The sequence below is a fragment of the Orcinus orca genome, chromosome 5, assembly GCF_937001465.1.
Source record: "Orcinus orca chromosome 5, mOrcOrc1.1, whole genome shotgun sequence".
In the NCBI taxonomy this organism is placed as follows: Eukaryota; Metazoa; Chordata; class Mammalia; order Artiodactyla; family Delphinidae; genus Orcinus; species Orcinus orca.
In genome coordinates this window covers 139,942,106-139,967,772 of record NC_064563.1, presented here as the reverse complement: position 1 = coordinate 139,967,772, position 25,667 = coordinate 139,942,106, and the positions used below count along the sequence as shown (strand labels likewise).

General features: G+C 43.6%; 1 protein-coding gene across 3 annotated transcripts in view; it reads left to right on the top strand.

Annotated features, from left to right (window-relative positions):
• The window catches only part of SETD4 (SET domain containing 4), a 282,732-nt gene that overhangs the window by 165,495 nt on the left and 91,570 nt on the right, over positions 1 to 25,667 (top strand). The window contains exon 14 of one of the 3 annotated variants that reach the window (XR_007477397.1): positions 2,526 to 2,697. The exons of the other annotated variants lie outside the window; for them this stretch is intronic. The gene's annotated coding sequence lies outside the window, so the exon portion shown is untranslated. Of the gene's footprint in view, positions 1 to 2,525; positions 2,698 to 25,667 lie in introns of those variants that run through there. 3 annotated transcript variants of the gene reach the window in all.

The window sequence follows — 25,667 nt, the reverse complement described above, 5'->3', positions numbered from 1 at the left end:
AAACCAAACATACAATTTTAAAAATTTGAAGTATAGTTGGCTTATAATGATTCAGGTTATACACATATATATGTATATATATATAAAACTTTTCAGATTCTTTTTCATTAGAGGTTATTACAAGATATTGAATATAGTTTCCTGTGCTATATAGTAGGTCCTTGTTGTTCATCTATTTTATAGTAGCGTGAATCTGTTAATCCCAAATTCCCAATTTATCCCTTCCCCCCTTTCCCCTTTGGTAACCATAAGGTTATTTTGTGTGTCTGTGAGTCTATTTCTGTTTTGTAAATAAGTTCCTTTGTATCTTTTTTCAGATTCCACATATAAGTGATATCATAAGATATTTGTCTTTGTCTGACTTACTTCACTTATCCAGCATACAGTTTTTAAGGGGACAACCTAAAGTCAGAAAGTTTTAAAGAGTTGTTAGTACTCAAGAGTTTGGGTTCATTTAAAAAGTTTAAAATAGGAACTGATGGTTTGGAAGCCTTTGTTTGGCTAGGAAGAGATCTCCCTTTTCAGTCATCTCACTGAAAGGCACCTTAGCTGTTATCCTGAACAAGAAGAGTCGCGAAACTGAAACCAGCCGCTGGGAGGAGCTGGCAAACTCGGAGGAGAAGGAATGGGGTTACCTTGTCCTGTGTGAAGTTCTCAAACTCACTTCTTGGCCCTCAGTTAGAACCATAAGAGGATCTCAGAATAAGGGAGGCTGCACTGAGAAAAACTAACTACTGCACAAGGAGCCCTCGTAACCTCTTATGGGGACTCGTGTGGGTATCTATCGGTCTTTACAATCTAGAGATGATTCCTTGGGCCTCACACAGCAGATCAGACTCCAGTTTGGTGTGATTCCAGGGTGCACCGTGTTTGATGAATGATCGTTCTATGATATCTCTGGGTCCGTGACTGATTAGGCCTGAGGGGAGCAAGGGCACGCATTCTTTGGGAATTTGATTCCTTCCCATAATCTTCCTTGGTCTCCTCCCCATAAAATACTCTTCATGACGATCTCTAGACTCTCCCTTACCTTCTTCCTTTTCTGTTTCTGTTTCTAAGATGAGGCCCACTATATCTTAAAGCATCCCTTCTCTGGCCCCTGCCTGATTCTCATCCTTGGTGGCCCTCTTCTGCTAAGATCTTTTGGATGAAACGGGGCTCTCCTGTGCCTCAGGTCTGGGCCCTTTCTGCCCCACTAGGGGAAGGAGCTGAGGGGGTTTGGCTCAGCACTCCGGGCTGCAACTGGTCCCTCTGTCTGCCCTTCCAGGTCTGCTTTACATCCAGGTCTGCCACTGGCTTCCACGCAGCGACGGGGCCCCTATCCCTCCCTTAGGAATCTGCCTGGTACTCAATCCCCCCACTCCGGTTTGGATGGGTCCCTTCTGTTTGCCCTCGCCCATCCTCCCCAGGGACTGGTGTCTTGCCCCTGAGTCATGGCCCACTGGCGGGATGCCGTCTATCTGTCCGGATTCCCAATGCTGTTTGGCTGTCTTTCTCCCCACCTCCTTGAGTAGCTCCTCCTCCTGCTTCCTTCCTGCTCCTGGTTTAGTTTATTTGTTGGGAAACTTTACAGTTCACCACGTGGACAGATTGCACCCTTCCTTCACCTGCCCCCACACTGTCTGCCCCCCGGGATGACTCGTGGTTGGCTGTTGCCAACCCCTTTGGACCCTACGCCCTGCTTGCGGAACTGGATCCGGAGGCTGGGTCAGACTGCCCCCAAGTCCCTTCTACCCTATCCCCGCCCCAGTGACTCCTTGAAGTTCCAGGTTGGGTCCCTTCAAATCTCTTCCATCCCGTTGCAATTAACCAGCCTTTGTCCACACAGTTCACACCCCCATATCTCACGTTTGTTTGGATTGAAGATTTCCCTACCGTAATTATCAGTGACCGTCCCACCTACTAGTTGCTCCTGTCCCCACCACTCTATTACAAATACGCCACCGAGGAACCCTAATGGCTACCTTATCGACAAAACTATTGGCTGGACCTCATTAGTCCTCTGTCTCTCTTCCCTAATTTCTTTCCAAAATCTGGCACAGTGACCACCTGTCCTTGTAGAAAGCACCCTCTTACCTTGCCTTTGATGGGAATTTGTTCTTTCCATCTTCTTCTTGGCACCCATAGTTGTGACTACCTTTGCTGAGTTTTCCTGAGCCTTCCCCGTCTCCCTCCCACCCTGGGGGCCCTCACTGTGTCTTCTAGGGCCTTTGCCTTTACTCTTTTGGTGAAGTCACATGCAGCTTGAAGCGTGTAACTCACAAACCTACAGTCCCTGCCTCAGTGGCACTCCAGTTTTTATTTCCAATTTTAGAATTGGAGTGGAATATGAGAGTCTCTTGGAGCCAACAGTAATTTTATTATTATTATTGTTGTTATTAATTTTTACTATTACATTCCCTTTGTTATTCCTCTGTTCCCCCAGACAGGGAACCTGGGACTCTTTCATTTGATTCCTTTTTCTCCTTTAAACAAGAGCATTCTAACGATACATCCCCTCCATCTTCTTCATTCTTTCCTTGTAGGAAAACCAAAAAATCCTATGCATTGGAGTTTTTGCTCTGCAGCAAGAGGTCAGCCCGCTGGACTCTGAGTTGCAGGTGATTCAGTTTGCTTGAGACAATCTGGGAGAACACATGCACACACACACGCGCATGTACACAGGGAAATATACCAAATGAGAAGAGAGAGATGGGTTCCTCGTTCTTCTGGAGTTTTCTCTCTACTTTCTGTTGTCCATTTCGGTGCTTATTCCTGGGCCTCAGGCTGTCATTTACTGTGGTGAGCTATCACCTGAGGTATCCCACACATTAACATGCCCAGGTGTGCTGGAGCTAGTGATGATGTGGCTGGAAGGCATGGTGGGGGGAACACACTCCTAAAGAAAAGATTTACCTTTAAAAAGAAATGATCTGGTTGTAATCTCTCAGACTAAACAAAAAAATAGTACTTTTGGAATTACCTTTTTCTTAATTAGTTTGCTTTTTACTACGAAAGTTACTCTGAAACTTTGAATGCTGTCTCATATTAATCAATCATATAAACCCTTTTACCTAAATCATTAGAACAAAGCAGGTAAGTGGAAAACACAGATGATAATGTGTTTAACGTGTTTGGCATCTCGTTCGAGCCACACGACACACCTGTGCAGAGATTAGCACTCCCTGTTCCCTCCTTTTGCAGATAAAGAGGTTGAAAAGTGAAAAGACTTCATAACACTCATGAACAACAGCGCTGGTTCTAGAACACAGGAATTCTTTCCTAAGCCAGCGCTCTTTCTACTGTGTTATTTTCACCATTATTGTTTGTTGTGCTGAGTCTATATATTTAGTCTGTTAGAGACAGTTGAACTGTGAGATGCGTCCATCATCTTGGCAAAGAAGCGTAAATAAAATGACAAGGAATGCCAAGTCTTGTTGGTTGAACAGGTCTGCGAAGACTCGAGACATCAACGTTATTATTAAAAAGCATCAACCTGGAGAACAGGCCCAGTAACAGGAAACCTTTTCACAGTGCCTCAGTTCTGTCACACTGGACAGCTAGATTAAGGACTCAGAATCTGTGAATAGATTGTTCTAGAATTATTTCCCTAAAGAGACATTTTTTGGTAAAGAACTTGGCCCTTTGGTGAATGTGAAAGAAAGATATTCTTTTTGATATTTATCTCTAGGTCAGTGAAAAGCTGCATGACCTCTAACGGGCAGGGAGTAGAGGCCAGGAATGAGGAGGGTGACCTCTGACAAAACACCCTTTGGGGTGGCCGCTAAAGCCCTTGGACAGACACTTACCTGGGGCTCCAGAGGTTGGAGAGGGTTGCAGACACTTAACTGGAACTGCAGGTTGAAAATAGAAGTTGGATGTATTCCTCTGAGGACCATGGTCTACTGCAATGGTTTCACACCTTTGAGTAGCATTACTCCCATACACACAGGGCTTATTTTGGTCTGCCTCTTTGGTTTTTCCCTTGTCCCACGGCAGCCCCTGAGGTGCCTCCCACGGGGCATATCCTGGCTCATGAGAGCTGATGGTGCTACAGCTCTTCCCGCCTCTGCGTTCACTGATCTCACATGGGTAGCTTGAAATTAACCAGGGTGAGAGTCGTTACACCATGGAACTTGACAAATACCGCACATCAGGTCTCCAGTCACCTCCTCCTGAGACCCACTTATTAAACATTTACCAGCATATCACTGTCTGCCAGAGTCCCTGGGGTCCTACGTAACAGAACTTAAAAATGACTAGTATGATGGCTTTGTCTATGGGAAGTTGCTGTTTTAGTTTACTAGGGCTGCCTAGCAAAGTATCAAAAACAGATTGGCTTAAGACATAGAGACAACCTAAATGTCCATGGACAGATGAATGGATGAAGAAGATGTGGTACATATATACAATGGAATACTACTCAGCCATAAAAAAGAATGAAATAATTCCTTTTGCAGCAACATGGTTGCAACTAGAGATTCTCATACTAAGTGAAGTAAGTCAGAAAGAGAAAGACAAATATCATATGATATCACTTATATGTGGAGTCTAAAATATGACACAAATAAACATACCCAAGAGATAGAAACAGACTCACAGGCATAGAGAACAGACTTGTGGTTGCCAAGGGGGAGGGGGTGGGGGAGGGATGGAGTGGGAGGCTGGGTGAGCAGATGTAAGCTATTATATATAGAATGGATAAACAACAAGGTCCTATATAGCACAGAGAAATATATTCAGTATTCTATGATAAACCATGGAAAATAATATAAAAAAAGGAATGTATATATATGTATACCTGAATCACTTTGCTGTACAGCAGAGATGAACACAACATTGTAAATAAACTATACTGCAGTGAAAACAAAATGGGTGGCTTAAACAATGGATATTTATTGTCTCATAGGTCTGGAGGCTGGAAGTCTGAGACCAAGGTATTGGTAAGGCCATGCTCCCTCTGCAGGCTCTAGGGAAGTTCTCTTCCAGGCCTCTCTCTTAGCTTCTGGTAGTTTCTTGACTTGTGGTAGTATAACTCCAATCTTCATATGGGTTCTCCCTGTTCTATGTCCAAATTTCCCCTTTTTCTAGGGACACCAGTTATATTATATTAGAGTCCACCCTAATGACTTCATTTGAACTTGATTTCCTCTGTCAAGACTTGATCTCCAGATAAGGTCCCATTCAGAAGTACTGGCGTTAAGACTCCAACAGGTCTTGTTTGGGGAATACAATTCAACCCACAACAGTAGCCAAGCGTGGTTCTAGTCTGTCCCCCACTGACTGTGTGGCTTTAGTTTGACACTTAACATCCCCAGTTCCATATGCAAAAAATAAGGGGGTTGGACCGTGTAATCTGGAGATTTTCTCTCTCAAATTCCATGGCTTTATAAACACACTTACAGTTCCTGAACCTCCATCAGTGGGATCAGTCTCTAATTTGTTTTCATGCTTTCATTTATTTATTTGTTGTGTTAGTGTCAGGTGTACAGCAAAGTGAATCAGTTATACATATACATATATCCACTCTTTTTTAGATTCTTTTCCCATATAGGTCATTACAGAGTATTGAATAGCGTTACCTGTGCTATACAGTAGGTCCTTATTAGTTATCTATTTTATACATAGTAGTGTGTATACATCAATCCCAGTCTCCCAATTTATTCCCCCCGCCCTTTCCCCCTGGTAACCATAAGTTTGTTTCTTTATGTATAAAGGATGTTTAGAATTGGCTGGTTAATAGTAATTGCTACTTTTTTTTTAAAAAAGCAACTCTGATATGCCAAACATTCTATTCAGGGCTTATACATTTTATTTAACCTTCAAAAAGTCCTGCAAGACCTCCTAGAGAACGGACTTGAGGTTATGGGGAGGGGGAAGGGTGAGCTGTGACGGGGCGAGAGAGAGTCATGGACATATACACACTAACAAACGTAGTAAGGTAGATAGCTAGTGGGAAGCAGCCGCATGGCACAGGGATATTGGCTCGGTGCTTTGTGACAGCCTGGAGGGGTGGGATAGGGAGGGTGGGAGGGAGGGAGACGCAAGAGGGAGGAGATATGGGAACATATGTATATGTATAACTGATTCACTTTGTTATAAAGCAGAAACTAACACACCATTGTAAAGTAATTATACCCCAATAAAGATGTTAAAAAAAAAAAAAAAAAAAAAAAGTCCTGCAAGATATTTATTAGAATCCCCATTTGATAGTTGAGGTGTCCAAGGTGCAGAGAGGTCACCTAATTTGTTAAAATTTATAATATTCACAAGTGGCGGAGCTGGGACTTGAATCCACATCTTTATGACCCCAGAGTCAAACACTCTCCTGTTTCCTTTGTGAAGTTGGCCATCCTCTGGACAGGTGGAACCCACGGGCCTAACGCCTTTGGCATTGGTTTCTCATGACAGCTAATGATCTCTGTTCTGCGTCCCATTTACTCACCTGAGAGGTTTATCTTTCAGTTCCATTAAGTTTCAGATTAAACCAGCTAAATTGCCTAATCCTAAAAGGAGATCAGAGCAGAAGAGATCTCTGAGCTGCCCTTTGGAGGAACCCACAGCCTTTCAGTTTGTCTTCAATGTTTGCATCCCAGAAAAGGTTTGAATTTGTTAAGACCACACAACTTGTGGAGTTTAAAAGAGGTTTAATTTTGTATAGACTATATTTTTCTTGCTTTTTTTATGGGAGCCTGACCCTCAGAAACCTTTCTCCCAATTACTCACAGGCTTAGTTGCCATGTGACAGCTGCCATTTTATTCCTCTGAAGATGGGTAGTTGCCTACAGAGACTTCTCCAGTGCCACCCAAGTCTCCTGGAGAGCGACGCTACCCCCAGGAACAAGGGCCACCTCCCCTCCCAGGTCCCCTCCCTTGGGTGCCATTTCTTCTGCTTGTGCTGCTGATATAGATGGTAGGGCCCTTGGGAGCCACATCGGTGTGGTCTTCTGTGGAAAGAATTCCTGTTTCACCCGGTCTTGTACTTCCTGAAGGGTAACTGAAGCAGAGCCTCCTTGCCTTAGATAGCTTCTGAGAAAGACAACTTCTGTTTTCAGTTACAACCTCTGTAGATGGCAGACTGGGCTGGGCTGAGTTGGGCTCAGACCAAGCATCAAGGTCTACTCAGAATCACTTCTGCTGGTGACCAAGAGTTAGTTATTGGGCCAACTTCTTCCAGCAAGCTTTTCGGCTGCTCATTAACCTAGGTTCCTGGTGACCCGGCATCTCTACCACCAGTACTTTAAGCATAGCCAGATGTTCCTCTCTCTGCTGGGATCCAAGGACAGCAGAAAGGATACTACTCATTGTTTTCTGTGCAGAGGAAGAGGTGACGGCCATAGCAGCTGGTGATATTATTAGGGGTCTTCTTTGGCAATGTATGTAGCTGATTACCTAGATCACCCTGCTTCTGTTTAACTAAGCTCATCTGGTGCAAAAAGCCATCACCTGCCTATGCAGCAAAGAAAACTTTTGAGGAGGGGATCGTATGAATGTGGAGCTGCTAATCAGGTAAGCTAGGAGGAGATGTCCCAGGAAAGAACGTCCTGTTCCACTGTAAACAGAACCACAGTTTACCTGGAATCTCTGTGCGTGTTTATTCATGGTGCTATCTCATAATTTGGGTCCCAGTTCAGTCTATTTCACTTCTTAGAAGTTTGTTTGTCTTCCTCCTCTTGTCTGATGGCAAGAATTGTCTGACTGGAGTGGTAAAGGTCTTGTGGGGCAGGCCAGCCCCGGTTTAATGAGCGTGGGAAGAAGCCAACATTTAGGTCAAGCTTGAGAATCAAACTAACAGGAAAATGTAATCTAGGAAGGTCTGAGGCTGAAAGTGTGAGAGCCCTTAGCAAAGCAAGATGTGGGAATTGATCTCTTCTGCACGTGTTTGATATTCAGCATGGCATATACTGTCACAGCCCTATGTCTTGGATCATTATTATTTAGTGGAGAAAACAGTCTTTCCATGTGTGCTGGATATTCCCAGCCATAGAAGATCCTTGAATTGACCAGCTTGTTGCTGGCCCTTTATGCCTTTTTTTATTTTTATTTTTTGCGGTACGCAGGTCTCTCACTGTTGTGGCCTCTCCCGCTGCGGAGCACAGTCTCCGGACGCGCAGGCCCAGCCGCCATGGCTCACGGGCCAGCCGCTCCGCGGCATGTGGGATCTTCCCGGACCGGGGCACGAACCCGTGTCCCCTGCATCGGCAGGCGGACTCTCAACCACTGCACCACCAGGGAAGCCCTATGCCTTTCTTTTTTGTGTTAAGAAAGTGATGGAGGAAAGTGAGGATTCTTGCATTGATTAAGGAAAAGGTTCAAACCAGGATCTTTTCCTTTTAGGCAGTCTGGTGCAATTTGTCCTCACACACGAGTCAGCCAACATTTGTTTGAAATTCTATCATCTCAAATCTAAAGCCCACCTGCTCGTGTGCTCTGCAGCCAGGGATCTGGAGACTGTCCTGCACCCTTACCCTGAGTGCACTCAGGGTTTAGATGGGGGTGGATCTTATCCACTTGCTTCTCTGCTTCCTATCTTTCCTTCTCCAAAACCACATGGCCTTGCTCACTTATTTCATTGGTTACTTTTAGAAATATATTGAAGGGGTCATTTCTTTTCCCCAGTGAAAACCCTTTTGCTGTTTGGACGACCGGTTTAACATCTTTTGTCAGAGTCCTCTTGGAGGAATGAAATGAATAGTTCATAAGGTTAAAAATGGCATGAAGTTGTTATCCATTTGGCTCCAGTCAGTCTCTGGGGAGCTCATGGGTCGATGGATGTATAATCAGTGGGTAATGGGATTGGAAGCCTTAAGCCGTATGACTTTCTAGGTCTAATCCAAGACCTTCATTCTGTTGATGAGGAGGAACTTGAATCAAGTTTAGAATCCAGGTGTTATGACTCATGGTCCACATTGCTGCCTGCTATGTCAGGGGTCCGCAAATGGCAGTGATCTCAGTCAGCTGGGTGCTTATTAACCGTGCAGATTCCTGGGCCACTTCTATGAGATTCTGATTTTAATAAATACTCTGAGTTAACACTGTACAGTCAAGATGTAACGTGAGCCCTATGTGCAGTTTAAATTTTTCTAGTGGTCACATTAAAAAAGTAAAAAGAAACAGGTGACATTTTAGTAACATTTTATTTAATCCAATATAGACAATTTATCATTGTAACATATATAATCAATCTAAAAAGTTATTACGGGGGGAGGGATAAATTAGGAGTTTGGGATTAACATATACACACTACTATATAAAATAGAAAGCCAACAAGAACCTACTGTATAACACAGGGAACTGTATTCAGTATCTTGTAATAGCCTATCCTGGAAAAGAATATAAAAAAGAATATATATTTTATATATATATATACACATACATATATATGTATGTATATATCACTGAATCACTTTGCTGTACACCGGAAACTAACACAACATTGTAACTCAACTATACTTCAATAAAAAATACCAAAAAAGTGATTAATGAGTTATTTGACTCTTTTTTGGTACTGAATCTTTGAAATTTGGCATGCATTTAATACCTATAGCACATCTTAATTTGGACTAACCATATTTCAAGTGTCAAAAGCCACAAGTGGCTAGTGGCTGTCACATAGGACAGTGCAGATCTATAACTATTCCCTCCCAATCATTGGAGCTCTTCATTAAAAGGCATGAACTGTCAACAAAGTCAGTCCCCCCCATTGCTTGACGCATTCAAGCATCTAGTGTTGCTAAGTTCAAAATTCAAGTGCCCCACCAGGCAGACCTTGTTAAACTTTGTGGGCTACAGCACGATACTAGATAGGGATGTGTTTACACAGCAAATATTCAGGAAACCATTGGCCGTCGGATGACACAGACATCTTGAAGCCACACGCTACTCCCGTACCCCTGATCATATGCGTTGGCACGTGTAGACTATTGTGCAGGCCCTGGGAACTGTATGTGCTACAGGCACAGACAGTCAGTAAAGGGCTTCGGTGGAATTCTCAACCAGAAGCAGCTGAGAGTATCTCCAATTTGATCTGTAAATGCAGCTGGGGGATTTTTGCACATGAATCAACTTGTTTGGCTAGACAGACCCTCTCTGTGCTCTCTCCCTGCCTCAGTCTTGGGCTCACAAAGGTGCTCTGTGTGTAAATTTGCAGGGGGATAGAATGAGGTGCATAGAAGTTCAAGGGAAACTTTCCCCAAAAATGCAGCACCAGGAAGCCAGGGTGGGAACACAGGAAGGGTCCCTTCTCTGAGTCTCCACTCTCCCCACCAGAAGTGCTTTTCAAAGGGGTGAGGGTGGAAAAACAGTGGAATTCCAACTAATAAGATAGACTCACACATCATGGGAATTACATTGCTCTGTGTTAACGTAATTAGAAATTAATCCAGTTGTTTAAACCTGAGTCTCACTGTTCTTTTTGCTTCATAAGAACTGTTTTAATTAAAAAAAGAAAGAAGAAAAGGAACCTTCAGAAGGAAACTGGGTGTTTGGTACACGGTTTGTGCTTGGATGGATGTCACATTGTGTTGTGTAGCCCCTTCAGTGGCATCAGCCAGTGTACACTTGGCTGGGTGTATACTTCAGTGGCATCTACTTACGGGGCCTCATGATGCTGGAGAGTGAGAGATGCTGAGATCTCGGAGTACCCAGTAATAATAACAATTTCATAACAAGAACGACAACCAGCATTTACCCAGCATTGTTTATGTCTCAGACACTCGGTATGGATGAACTCATTTAATTCTTGCAGCAACCCTAGAAGTAGGTACTGGTATTTATTCCCACTTTATCTTGAAGGAAACTGGGGCACAGAGAAGTTTGCTACTTTGCCAAGTCACCCAGCTGCTAAGGAGCAGAGCTGGGGATAAACTCAGGTGGATCCTTAGTTCTAACCCAAAGATCACACCAGTTCTGCTTGGAAGACTCCTTAAATGTCCTCCTGCCAACTTCTCACCAAAGCAAAAATCTCTCTGACCTTCCAGTCAGGTGGTCATCCAGCCCCCTGCTTGAATGCATCAAGCAATGGAGAGCTCATTACTTTGTTGGCAGCTCATGACTTTTTTTTTTTAACTTATCCTGCAGTTGTATTTATTTATTTATTTAATTAATTTATTTAGGCTGCATCGGGTCTTAGTTGTGGCATGCAGGCTCTTTGTTGCAGCGTGCGGGCTCTTCTCTAGTTGTGGCGCACGGGTTCCAGAGTTTGTGGCTCTGTACTTGGGGCACGTGGGCTTTGGTGCCTCACAGCATGTGGGATCTTAATTCCCTGGCCAGGGATCGAACCCACGTCCCCTGCATTGGAAGGCAGATTCTTAACCACTGGACCACCACAGAAGTCCTGGCAGCTCATGCCTTTTATGAAGAACTCCAATGATTGGTAAATTCTTTTTTACATGAAATCTACCTCCTATGATTAGCAAAACTTCCTACGATTAGCAGATTCTTAACCACTGGACCACCAGGGAAGTCCCAGCAGCTCATGCCTTTTATGAAGAACTCCAATGATTGGTAAATTCTTCTTTACCTTCTACGATCTACCTTCTGTGATTAGCAAAACTTGATTCCCCCTCAGTGTTTTGGGGTGGAGACTTCTTGAAGGTACAATAAGATAGAATTAACATATGATGGGACTTATATCTCTGTATATGTATTAATGTAATGGGAGGGTAATTACTTTTGAAAAATAGTTACAAGGATACAATTGTTTAAATCGTTTTCATCTGCCTGTGCTCCACTCCAAGGAAACACTTACTCTGTGACCTGTTATGTACCTCAGAAAGTTCCACCTCCATGCCTTTGTTTCTGCTGCCTGGAACAGCCTCCCTTCCACCTGTTCATAGTCAAGTGCTGTTCCCTCTTTGAGCCTAGTTCGCTCTGCCATGAAGTCTTCTTTGGTAAGGAGAGAAGTTGTTACCAACGAGAGAACTAAATGATTGTTTACCTAAGAGGAATTAATAAACAGTGATTTCCCTCCTTTAGACCTAGAGCGAAGGTCAGGGCTGTTTGAGCATCCGTGTCATGTTGGAGGCTTCCTTCATAGCCATGTGACTTTGGGCAAACCTTTTACTGTCATGGGCCTGGCTTTCTCACCAGCAAAACGAAGAGCTTGAATCAAAGGATCTCACCATCAAGATGTGTATACCCGAGCCCCTGGTCAGCTTTTTAAAAATGCCCGTGATAGGAGTACTCTGTCAGACCGTGAATTGGTAACCCTGAGACAGGCTGGGACCTAGGACCCTTTGCCGCATGCTTGCACCTGGACAAACGTCTTCTCAAGCAACAAAATACAAAGAAACCATAAGAGACTAAAAATAACTGCATCCATGTGCAGTTGGGGCAAATTATGGACAACAAGAAAGAAAAAGACCAAAAACCCAACTGCCACTTCTGAAGAGCTGGGAGCAAAAACAGAGTACGGGGAGCAAAAGCAGGGTATTGTGCATACCTCTGTACACACCACCAAAGGGGTGGGCAAACCCCTAAGCCACTCCTCTGGCCCGACCCCTGGACCTGCCCTTACCCTCATCCTATATGAGGAACACTGAACCTGCCCTTACCCTCATCCCATATGAAGAACCAGCTTGTCCTCCCTTGGGGAGTGAGTAAGGGAACATGTTACTTGTTTTTGCTTCCCCTTGCTGCAGCAGCGGCCCCATTAAAGCCTTGTTTGTATTTCTTCTCTGGCCTCTAGTCAGTTTCTATTGATTAAGGAAGGCCAACAATATCACTGATGAACATAATGCAAAAATCCTCAACAAAATACTAGCAAACAGAATCCAACAGCACATTCAAAGGATCATATACCATGATCAAGTGGGGTTTATCCCAGGAATGCAAGGATTCTTCAATATACGCAAATCTATCAATGTGATACACCATATTAACAAATTGAAGGAGAAAAACCGTATGATCATCTCAATAGATGCAGAAAAAGCTTTTGACAAAATTCAACACCCATTTATGATAAAAACCCTCTAGAAGTAGGCATAGAGGGAACTTACCTCAACATAATAAAGGCCGTATATGACAAACCCACAGCCAACATCGTTCTCAATGGTGAAAAACTGAAACCATTTCCTCTAGGATCAGGAACAAGACAAGGTTGTCCACTCTCACCATTACTATTCAACATAGTTTTGGAAGTTTTAGCCACGGCAATGAGAGAGGAAAAAGAAATAAAAGGAATCCAAATTGGAAAAGAAGTAAAGCTGTCACTGTTTGCAGATGACATGATACTATACGTAGAGAATCCTAAAGGCGCTACCAGAAAACTACTAGAGCTAATCAATGAATTTGGTAAAGTTTCAGGATACAAAATTAATGCACAGAAATCTCTTGCATTCCTATACACTAATGGTGAAAAATCTGAAAGAGAAATTAAGGAAACACTCCCATTTACCATTGCAACAAAAAGAATGAAATACCTAGGAATAAACCTACCTAAGGAGACAAAAGACCTGTATGCAGAAAATTATAAGACACTGATGAAAGAAATTAAAGATGATACAAATAGATGGAGAGATATACCATGTTCTTGGATTGGAAGAATCAACACTGTGAAAATGATTCTACTACCCAAAGCAATCTACAGATTCAGTACAATCCCTCTCAAACTACCAATGGCATTTTTCACAGAACTAGAACAAAAAATTTCACAATTTGTATGGAAACACAAAAGACCCTGAATAGTCAAAGTAATCTTGAGAAAGAAAAACGGAGCTGGAGGAATCAGGCTCCCGGATTTCAGACTATATACTACAAAGCTACAGTAATCAAGACAGTATGGTACTGACACAAAAACAGAAATATAGGTCGATGGAACAGGATAGAAAGCCCAGAGATAAACCCACGCACATATGGTCACCTTATTTTTGATAAAGGAGGCAAGAATATGCAATGGAGAAAAGACAGCCTCTTCAATAAGTGGTGCTGGGAAAACTGGACAGCTACATGTAAAAGAATGAAATTAGAACACTCCCTAACACCACACAAAAATAAACGCAAAATGGATTAAAGACCTAAAAGTAAGGCCAGACACTATAAAACTCTTAGAGGAAAACATAGGCAGAACACACTATGACATAAATCACAGCAAGATCCTTTTTGACCCACCTCCTAGAGAAATGGAAATAGAAACAAAAATAAACAAATGGGACCTAATGAAACTTAAAAGCTTTTGCACAGCAAAGGAAACCATAAACAAGATAAAAAGGCAGCCCTCAGAATGGGAGAAAATATTTGCAAATGAAGCAACTGACAAAGGATTAATCTCCAAAATTTACAAGCAGCTCATGCAGCTCAGTATAAAAAAAACAAACAACCCAATCCAAAAATGGGCAGAAGCCCTAAATAGACATTTCTCCAGAGAAGACATACAGATTGCCAAGAAACACATGAAAGCATGCTCCACATCACTAATATTAGAGAAATGCAAATCAAAACTACAGTGAGGTATCACCTCACACCAGTCAGAATGGCCATCATCAAAAAATCTGCAAACAGTAAATGCTGGAGAGGGTGTGGAGAAAAGGGAACCCTCTTGCACTGTTGGTGGGAACGTAAATTGATACAGCCACTATGGAGAACAGTATGGAGGTTCCTTAAAAAACTAAATATAGAACTGCCATACTACACAGCAATCCCACTACTGGGCATATACCCTGAGAAAACCATAATTCAAAAAGAGTCATGTACCACAATGTTCATTGCAGCTCTATTTACAATAGCCAGGATATGGAAGCAACCTAAGTGTCCATCAACAGATGAATGGATAAAGAAGATGTGGCACATATATACAATGGAATGTTACTCAGCCATAAAAAGAAAAAAATTGAATTATTTGTAGTGAGGTGGATGGACCTAGAGTCTGTCATACAGAATGAAGTAAGTAAGTCAGAAAGAGAAGAACAAATACTGTATGCTAACACATATATATGGAATCTAAAAAAAAAAAAAATTGTTCTGAAGAACCTAGGGGCAGGACAGGAATAAAGATGCAAACGTAGAGAATGGACTTGAAGACACGGGGAGGGGGAAGGGTAAGCTGGGACGAAGTGAGAGAGTGGCATGGACATATATACACTACCAAATGTAAAATAGATAGCTAGTGGGAAGCAGCCACATAGCACAGGGAGATCAGCTCAGTGCTTTGTGACCACCTAGAGGGGTGGCATACGGAGGGTGGGAGGGAGATGCAAGAGGGAGGGGCTGTGGGGATATACATATGCATATAGCTGATTCACTTTTTATACAGCAGAAACTAACACACCATTGTAAAGCAATCACACTCCAATAAAGATGTTAAAAAAAAAAAAAAAAAAAGGAAGGCCGGAACCCTGGTCAGCAAACCCCACTGTGAATGGAATTCTCTGAGCCTGTGTGAGGAACACTGAGGGCCTCTGTCCTGATGGTGAAGGCGTAAGAATATTTTTAAAATTTGAGAGGATTGAATCAGCCATAATGTTGATCTGAATGAGAGGTATTTTGGTGGATGGTTGGTAAAAGCATGTTTCCACCATTTGGATAAATTCAGTCTTGGATTTGGCAGAAGTTTGATTTTAAGAGCTGGAACATGAGTCATCTCTAATGATCCTTAAATGAGCTGCAGGCTGAGCAATGAAGAAGGCAACAGCCAGCCTCTGTGGCTGGTGAGGCCGGAGACTCTTGGAAGTTCTGCTAAGAAATATGTTGATTGATCCCTGTTTTATTCCGGGTTTTTAAAATATAATATACTGCTCCCCCCTTTTAAAGGAGGGTGAGATGGGCACCAAGGCTTAGGAATAAGGGATGTAACTGGGAGAAGAAAGTCCTTGAGCTCTTTGGAATCCTGAAAGGAGCCTGGGGACGTCTGTGCACCGTGGAGGAAAGTTCTCCGTGCCCGTGGCTTCTGCAGGCGCTAACAGCAAGAGCTGGGAGGTGGCAGAGAGTGCGCGGATCAAGCGAGATGCTTGACCCAGGCCTCTGGGTCCTGTCAAGCTTCCTGCAGACAGGGTCAGAAACTACCGAGAAGTACTCCGGGCGTTTCGGCTTTGCAACTGCTTGGAGTGTCGTAATAGTAACACGGTGACAGCACAGCATCCCGGGTCTCCCCATGTGGGAAATTACACTCTACCAAGTGGAGCACTGAGGTCTGAGCTGCCCCAAGCCCTGAAGTTCTTTCAAGCATCATCGTGTTGCTTCAGTTTTAACCTCATGGTACTTTAACATTCAGTAAGTTGTAGCAGAGCCTCTGCGCCAGTCTGATCTTGTCCCCCAGAATGAAACCTGCAGTAGAACAGCCTGGAGAAGAGACACCCGTGGGAAGAACAGCAGCAGCAACCTCTGGAGAGGTGCCCTTCCATACGGGGGGGTCCTGCAGCCCAAGCCAAGCAGCTGAAATGACCCATCTCCCCTTCCCCCCTACTATGCAGGTCCTCCTGGGCTCCAGATGGTCCTGGCTAAGACAGAGAAAAATGGGTGCAGCAAGTAGCCTCTTTCAAGAGGGACAGTTTACATTTTCTCTGCCAGTGTCCTCTGTTTCCCTCCATGAACCTTTGAATGGCCCGAGTTCCAATCTCCTTTGGTGGAAGTGAGATGAAGATCACGGGCATGCTTTGGAAAATTAAGAGCATTATAGAAGCCCTGGGATTGTTTATTTTATTTAAAGAAATTTTAAAATTATTATTAACTTTAGTTTTGGCTGCGTTGGGTCTTCGTTGGGTCTTCATTGCTGCGCGCGGGCTTTTCCCTGGTTGTGGCGAGCGGGGGCTACTCTTCGTTGCGGTGCGCGGGCTTCACATGGCGGTGGCTTCTCTTGTTGCAGAGCACGGGCTCTAGGCGTGCGGGCTTCAGTCGTTGTGGCACGCGGGCTCAGTAGTTGTGGCTCACAGGTTCTAGAGCGCAGGCTCAGTAGTTGTGGCGCACGGGCGTAGTTGCTCTGCGGCATGTGGGATCTTCCCAGACCAGGGCTTGAACCCGTGTCCCCTGCATTGGCGGGCAGATTCTTAACCACTGCACCACCAGGGAAGCCCAGCCCTGGGATTGTTATCTTGCCCGACTAGCATTTGTTTTTTGGGAATTCTTGACTTTTCTCCATTACTGTGAAAATGCTATTCAAGAATAAGTCAGAAGGTCTCATAACCACTTAGAACCTGCGGAGAACTGCCAGCTGCCTTGATGAACTGCTTGATAGAGGCAATGAGCAAGTGCTCACAACTGCTGGAGATGCTTCCTAGGTCATGACTCAGGAAAGAACAAGGAGGAAGAGGGACACTGTGCTCCTGAGGGGACTGTGCCTTCCCTGGATGGTTGTGTCATGTGGCAGGGAAGAGCCCACGTGCCACAGTCTGCCTGCTGGGGCTGGAGCCCAGCTTCACTGCTAGCTGTGTAATCTTGAGCAAGTTACTTAACCTCTCTGGTCTCAGATTCCTGTTCTGTAGAATGGGGAAAGTGATTGTACCAGGGTTTGTCAAGATTAAGTGGGTGGATCCAGTAGCACACTTAGAATAATTCAATAAATGCCGTACTTATTGTCATTTGTTTACAGTAATTGCATGTATGGGCACTGAGACCTGTGTAATGGGTACATTGCCCATTTGTTCCTCACTGCAAGGGCAGAGGCATTACCCCATTTTATACAGAAGAAAAATGGAGGCCCTGAGAGGTGGCATCTCTTGGTATGCTAGTAAGAGGCAGAGCTGGAGTTTTTACTAACCCAAGACAATTTAGCACCCATAACTCATTCAGACTTCACCTTAAAAGGTTATCAGTAATATTTTAAATAACTGATTAATACAGTCTGCGGTCCTTGACATTTGCAGTATTTTAAAAAAATTGAAGTATAGTTGTTTTACAATGTTGTGTTACTTTCAGGTGTACCGCACAGTGATTCAGTTGTGTATGTATAACTGATTCTTTTCCATTATAGGTTATTACAAAACCACCTTTTTTTCCCTTATAGGTTATTACAAAATATAACAAAATATTGAGTTCCCTGTGCTAGACAGTAGGTCTTTGTCTATTTTATACATAGACATTTGCAACATTTGAGGAGAGTACACAGGGAGGCTTCCTGGGTAGCATGGGCTGTTCTGGAAGCATCTGTGTGGCTCTACCAGGCTTCCATGGTCCAGCTCCTTGCCTGTGTTCCTAACTGCCTGCAGGACAGCTCCACTGGGGACCCCGCAGATACCCCAATTTCTACAGGTCCCAAATCTCATTACCTTCCTCCAAAACCTTTTCCTCCTTCCGTGGTAACTCAGGTGAATGGCCTCTCAGTACTCCCCTCCATTCTGGCTGGAAATGATGGTTCCATCTTTGACTCTCACCTGCACTTAAAACTGGTAGCCACGTCTGGAGGACTAATGTCCACAAGTCTCTTGACTTTTTCTGTCCCCATTGCTAGTTGGGGCCAATGTTAGGTAGGGTAGGCAGAGCTGGTATAACAAATAGATCTCAAAGCATAAAATGACACACAATTAATAGATGGTTAGTTTTTGCTCACGCAACAGTATTGGGTGAGTAAGCTGGTCATGGTATGGCTCTGTGCACACAGCCATTCATTCAGGGATTCAGGCTGACGGAGTTTCAGTCATGTTCAGTGGGATTCCAAGGATACTCTGAGCTTAGCATCATCACCACCAGCTGGAAAGGAAAAGGCAATGAAGAGGCACTCTGGCAGCTTGGATGGGAAGATCTGATACGTGAGTCCACCACTTCTGATCACATCCCATGTGATCACAGCCAACTGCAAGAGAGCGGGTAACTTGGACATCAACAACCCTGCAGGCTTGCTGTTGTCTTCAGAACAATATCCTTAACGTGGCATTCAGAGGCCTCCACAACATGATCTAGTCTAACTTGCCTGCTTATCTTCTGCTCTAAGCCTCCAGCAGCCTCGGCCAACCCTGGCAGATCCCATGCTCCTTCTGGAACGGGCCGTGCCCACTGGCCAGCCTGTGCCCCTGCTCTGCTCAGGGCACTGTTTCTCGTCACTCATGGTCTGAGTCCTGCCCTCCTTTAAAATGTTGTTCAAAGGCCACCTTCTTCCTGAAGTCCCTTCATGCTGTCCTCAACTGAAAAGGCTTCTTCTCTGCCCTCCTCTCCCCCCTCATACACTTCTCTTACAGCCAGAGGAGAAATATATTGGTCATGCTTCCTATTACAGCTCCTTGTTCAATCCCTTGGCAGACTGAAAGCCCTCCTTGTGTTTTGCCTTCCTCTTAATGCAGAATAAAGCCAACACGCCAAAGCTTCCATCACCCATTTTCCATAGATATTCATAGGTTTCAGTTTTGTTTCTCTTCCCCACGGCCTGGTCTGGCCACCCAGAAACATCCCTATGTCCTTTCACATTTCTTTACCTTTGCCTCCGCTGGTTTCTCTACCTGGGAGGCCATGATGGCATCTCCATCATCTGGTGAACTGGTGATTACATCATGTGATGCATTCCTCATCCTTCCTTCTACCATGGGTGTCCACTCCTCTGGTAGAACCTGTGCTTACCTCTATTCTAGTCCATTATCCCAACAGATGTGAATTCCTTGAGAACCAGAACATCCTGATAGGTTTTCTGGAGACATGATGCGAGCCTAATGTTTGGTGCGTAGAAGGATTAAATCAGCATTTCTTGAGTGAGGGTGCCCACCCAGCCGAGTTCATTCTTGTTGCTGGAGAACTTTGCAGATAGATTGCTTGAATCTAATGATAGTGCAGTTAGGCCTTCTCGAATGAACAGTTTCTTTTGTCATTTGATGCCCCTACTAAGATGGCAGAGTGCAAGCACATTTTTCACTTATCAAAGAGGCCCAGGGTAGGTAAAAATCTGGGGAAAACCCAAATCACGTAATGAAATACCAGAGAAAAAAGAAAAGAAGTCTAGGGAAATATATGTGAACAATGAACTTCACATTCTTGAACTGCTTCTTTTTTTAAAAAATTGAAACATCTCCAAAGAGTACAGCCTTAAGAAACTTGGCCCAGGTATATTTAATTTTCCAGAACAATATACTGATGATTATCATCTGGGAGCGTGAATTCTTAACCCTTGGAGGCCGACACCTACTGTTTGTTAACCACCCTGAAAGCTTTAGGGGTTTTGCCAAGGCAAGAAAATGTCAGGGGGTTAAAGATCGAGGTTCAGTAAACTTAGAAGAAAAGAGCTCTGGGTTGGTTTGAAGTTGGTTCAGGTAGAGGAGATGAAGCAATACAGGTGGGGTCTTCAGAAAGAGTAAAAGAGAGTTGGATGAGTGACAGCACCTTGCATATTTCATGGGATTGGGTTCTTGAACGTCTTCTCAATCACCTGATCTGGGCCAGGAGAAGCCACAGCCACGTATCCATTTCTCACTTTTATTTAAAGCTTGAGTTTAGACTTCTGTTGTTCTGATTGCAACGCAAACTCAGAATATCATGTATATTCTTTCAAGTTGAAGTTTTTAAAGGAAACAAAGAAATAAACTCTGAGCTCTAGTGCTGGAAAGAACAGTCTGGTAGCTTTTGGGGAAGGTGCTAGTCTTTCTGCAGGAGGGTTCTCTCCTTGCATTGTTAGATTTTTAGTTCTCTAAAGATGCATCACGAAAGCTTGATTTTAAATGTAGGCTCACATGTGAGATGGGTGCTCATTTTTTTTTGTTTTTTCTTTTCAAATGAACGAGTAATTATCAAAACAGAAAAAACACGTGACTGGAGTCCTTTTAGCATTTAGGCAAGCATCCTCTGGCAGCTCACAGCCGGGCCACAGATCTAGTGGCTGTTCTCAGCTGAGAAATTCTCTGTGGTTGGGCAGTACACACCTCTTCCCATCTTCCTTCTGAAACATGATGTGGCTTTTGCCACACGTCAGAAAACCTGTGTCAAGTCTCACTTCCTCAGACATCTTGAGGAAGGGCTGAGGACTATATTTTTCCCAGTTAGTTGGAAATTTCCAACAGTGTCTAAAGATGGTTGGAGAGGCTGCATAATTTGTAAACGATATGAAACGCATGGATATTTGTGAGATCTCCTTATTCATTTTGCAAAACTGTAGATAGGCCCAATTTCTATCTGATATTCTTTGGCACATTTGCATTTTGTCCTGAAAGCTCTAGAATGTTTTGGAATGACATGTTCCTTCGTTCTTTCTCTCATCACCACCCCCACCGTTGACTCTCCATTTGAAACTCAAGATTCTCAGGGTGGTGATATAAAAGGAAGATGCCCAAATATTTGTACCCTCTCTTTCTACAGAATTTGCTAGAAATAACAAAGGCTAGGATCTTTGTAGCATTGCTGTAGGACTCTGACCTGGGATGCAGAAGCCCTTCTGCCCTTCCCTAGCCATGCCCTGGAATTTTGTCCTATAGACTCTTTTTAAGGTTACACTTGAGGCTCTCATATCCTCCTATTAGGCATGTAATATACCTTTTCACATGCATCCATTTCATCATTCGTTCAACAGCTATTTACCAAGTGCCTACTTTTCACTATACACTGGCCTTGGTAATCAGGGTATAACGGTGCACAAACCAGACACAGTCCCTGCTCTCATTGGGCTCACAGGCTAGAAGAGGAGCAATTACAACAGTCACAACAGTGAGGTGGGGGGGTGATAAATGTAGACTGAAAGGAGAGCACTGAAGAAAGAGATATGGTTCCATGAACATATGGAGCCATGCTGAACCACATGGAACGTAAGAATCTGACCAAGATAATTTCTCAGGGAGCAATTTTTGAGCAGAGATTTGAAGGGCAAGTAGGAATTGTCCAGACAGAGGTGGGGTTAGGTGAAAAGAGATTGTCTGGGAGGGGGAAGAGCATGAGCAAAGACCCTGTGACAGGAGTGGGCATATATTTGAATAGAGACCCTGGCTGGAGCTCAGAATAGGTAAAAGTCTGTGAGGTCAAATCATGGTGAGTGTTCTAGGCCATGCTCAATGTTTCCTCCTTTACCGGAATAATAGGAAGCCAAGGAGGAATTTAAGGTGGAATGTTGAGTTTTGAGAAGATCATTCTGGAAACCATGGGGAAGAGACTAGGGCAGGTTCAGGGAGGATGCTGGGGCGTAGTTCATGCAAAAAATGTCAGTGTCTTGGGTTTGTACATTAGTGGCCATGGAATTGGAGAGAAGTGAAGAGACCTAATTATTATTAGGAGGGAGAATGGAAAGGAGTTGGTGATGAGTTGGCTGTGATGTGTGGGTGGGAGGTGGAGAAAATGGTGCCAAGGGTGGCCCCTCAGATTCTACTCAACAGAACTGGATGTAGGAAGGACCATTCCATGAGAGAGGAGACACAGGAGGAAGGAAGAAGGACTGGGACTGGGAGAGACGATCTTAAGATCAGATTTGGACAAGTGGCATTTAAGATGCCACGTGGAATTTATGGTTCTGAAATCCATAGGTGAGATCTGGGCTGGAGATACACATTTTGAAGTCATCTGTAAATATCCAGTTGGATGTTCAAAATTCTCCAGCTGGGCCAGTTTGGTTGTATTTAAGTCAGGATACGGTACTAAATTTACAAGGTAGCGAAATTACTTCACATGTCTAAATTGTCTGCTGATGAGAGGACAATTGTAAGCCTCAGTGGTCTTCACCCACTGAGGGTGAAGTAACAAACATAATTTTTACTCTTAAATCAGTATCTCTGTAAGCCTTTCTGTGTCTTGGAGCAATTCCTTTCACAAATGATACTACCTTATCCCAAGCCACACTCAAAGAGGAAATATTGGGTTGGCCAAAAAGTTCATTTGGGTTTTTCTGTAACAGCTTATGAAAAACCCAAACGAACTCTTTGGCCAATGCAATAAATGGTGGCAAGCATGGCGACGGGCTGAAGAAGCAGCTGTATGGGTTTCACGTGGTGCATCTCTTGTTTCAGACATCCTCACTCAAACATCTTGGAAGAATCTTGGCTCATGCTCCCATGCTACATCAGTAGTGCCCAGCTATTAACTGCAAAGGTTTAAAAAATCTTTAAAACAACAATCCCCAAATTGTTTTAAAAAATGCAAAATACTTCTTACCTCTCGATATTCTCAAGGATCCCCAAACCATTTAATATTTTGAAAAGACTTGGTCCTATAACATAATAAATCACATTCTAAAAGTTGAATCATTGATACGGGGCATAATATTACCACTGCCACCACAATTACTGACCACTAGGCTGGACATTAACTCACTTAAATCTATTTGGTAGGTGGTGTTATTTCTCCCATTTTCCAGGGAGAATATGGATGCTTTCAGAGGATACAGAGCTAGTAAATGGCAGGATAAGGATTTGAAATGAGTTGTGCCTGACTCCTAAGACTCCTTTAGCAGAGGGGGGCTCACTTCTGGGGACTTGACACTTATTTTATTACTTATTTTCTTTTGCCCCATAGATGGTTCACTCTCTCCGTAGAATTAGACCTTTTGAATGGGTCTTGTTCCATTCCTGCTTTATTTAAACAGTCAAAGTGTAGACTAGCCACCTGAAAAATAGGGTTTTGAAGGTGGTCTGTTAACCAACGACCCCCTCCTCTTTCTAAAGTGTCTTGAAGACAAAAGCCACCATACGAATGCTAGCTATCATTGTGTTCATTCAGAACCATGAAAGAAGCTGCTGGTTGGAGATGAGTGAGCCTCTGTCTCTGAAAACTGAATTTTTGTTTCTTAGCTGACATATATGGAACCAGAACTCTTCCATGGTGGGAAAGATAAATCCCTTGACTCTGAAAAATGAATTTGAGGGGTGGTTGGTTGGAGAGCTCAGCTATTGTGTTGGGTCCTAGTCTGAGGGGTGGAAGAAAGAGAGAGAGAGAGAGAGAGAGAAGAGGAGAGGACAGGTACTTCTCAGATATTTGTTTCAGTTGGGAAATAGGGACATTTTATGTGCGGAATCTTATATTTACCATACATAGTGCTTTTTGCCCAGAAGGCTCTCACAAGAATGCATTCTTTTTTTCTTTCTTGTCCACACCCATCAATGATAATCAACTCCACTTGGGTGATTCTGGAAGCTAGTCTAAACCAGCTACGCTACTTAATAGTTGTGGGAATGGGTAGAAGAATAGTTTCTTCATTGAAAACTATTAGAGGAATTTATAGGCTGTCAGGGTGTAATTAGCCGTGAAAGATTTGGCAGGGACATGCAACTGACTTTCTTCTCTCATCTTTTAACCCTGCCTCTTTCCATAACTGGCACACCTCCCCACGTCCTGGCATTGGTGTCGTGCTGTTCTGCTCTTTGAATCTCTGCCCTGGCTTGGTGGTTCTGCAGCCTACGTTGTCCTTCCCTCTGTGTTTCTGTGAGCTCTGTTAATTGCCCCTCCACTTGATACGGTATTTGTTTCTCTAACCTTCCTTTACTAAGGAAGGTTATGGCTCCACCGAGCAATTATGTCAGACAGGCATTCTGCCGTTTTGCATCTGTGCTTGCATGGATGTGTATGATTTAAGGCCTAAAAATATATTTTATCAGTTACTGGCTATAGAAAGTCAAGTTTGACCCAGTTAGAAGTTATCAGCACTACTTAAAAGAATAGGCTTATTTACCTATATACATTTGAAATATGTATATTTGGGGGATAAAGACTACTTTGAAATTTGAGGTTCAATTGTCATGAGTTTGCTTAGGTACTCACTTTGAATAAAACCAACAGCCTCGGGGGCTTCCCTGGTGGCGCAGTGGTTGAGAGTCCGCCTGCCAATGCAGGCGACATGGGTTCGTGCCCCGGTCCCGGAAGATCCCACATGCCGCGGAGCGGCTGGGCCCGTGAGCCATGGCCGCTGAGCCTGCGCGTCCGGAGCCTGTGCACCGCAGCGGGAGGGGTCGCAGCGGTGAGAGGCCCGCGTACCTCAAGCAAACAAAAAACAGCCCGTGGAAAATTATGACTGTTTGTTTCCGTTTGGATTAATGCTGCTTATAGAAAATAAGGTCCCAGAGGGCAGGGGCTATAGCTCATGGATATTTACAGCACCCGCTGTGAAAGAATGTGCCCTGTTCTTAGTAGACACTGAAATGAATGTTTTAGAAATAATGATAGTTTTGCAGTTCCTCAAAAAATTAGACATAGAATTACCAGACGATCCAACAATTTCACTCCTAGGTTTATACCCCAAAGAATTGAAAACAGGTACTTAAATACACGTACACGAATGTTCATGGTAGTGCTAATTCATGACAGCCAAAAGGTGGAAACAACCCAGATGTCATCAACAGATGAACAGATAAACAAATTGTGGTATAAACCTACAACGGAATATTACTCAGCCTTAAAAAGGAATGAAACATTGATAGACACTACGATATGGTTGAATCTTGAAAACATTATACTTAGTTAAAGAAGCCAGACACAACAGGCCCCACATTGTATGATTCTGTTTATATGATACATCCAGGATGGGTAAAGCCATAGAGACAGAGAGCCAATTCGTGGTTGCTGGAGCAGGGGAGAAGGGAAATAGGGAGTTAACTGCTTAGTGAATAAGGGGCTTTTTTTGGGTAATGAAAATGTTTAGGATCTAGAGGGAAGTGGTTCACAATCCTGTGACCATACTAATTGCCACTGAACTGTGCACCTTAAAATGGAAAATTTTATGTTACGTGAATTTCACCTTAATAAAGGTAAGGAACCACAGCAAACACCCGCTGAGCACTTGCTGTGAAGCAGGCATCGTATTAAGCATTTCACATAATTCTCCCATCGAGGTCACATGCCCCTCTGTGATGGGTGATGAATTCCTTCCATTT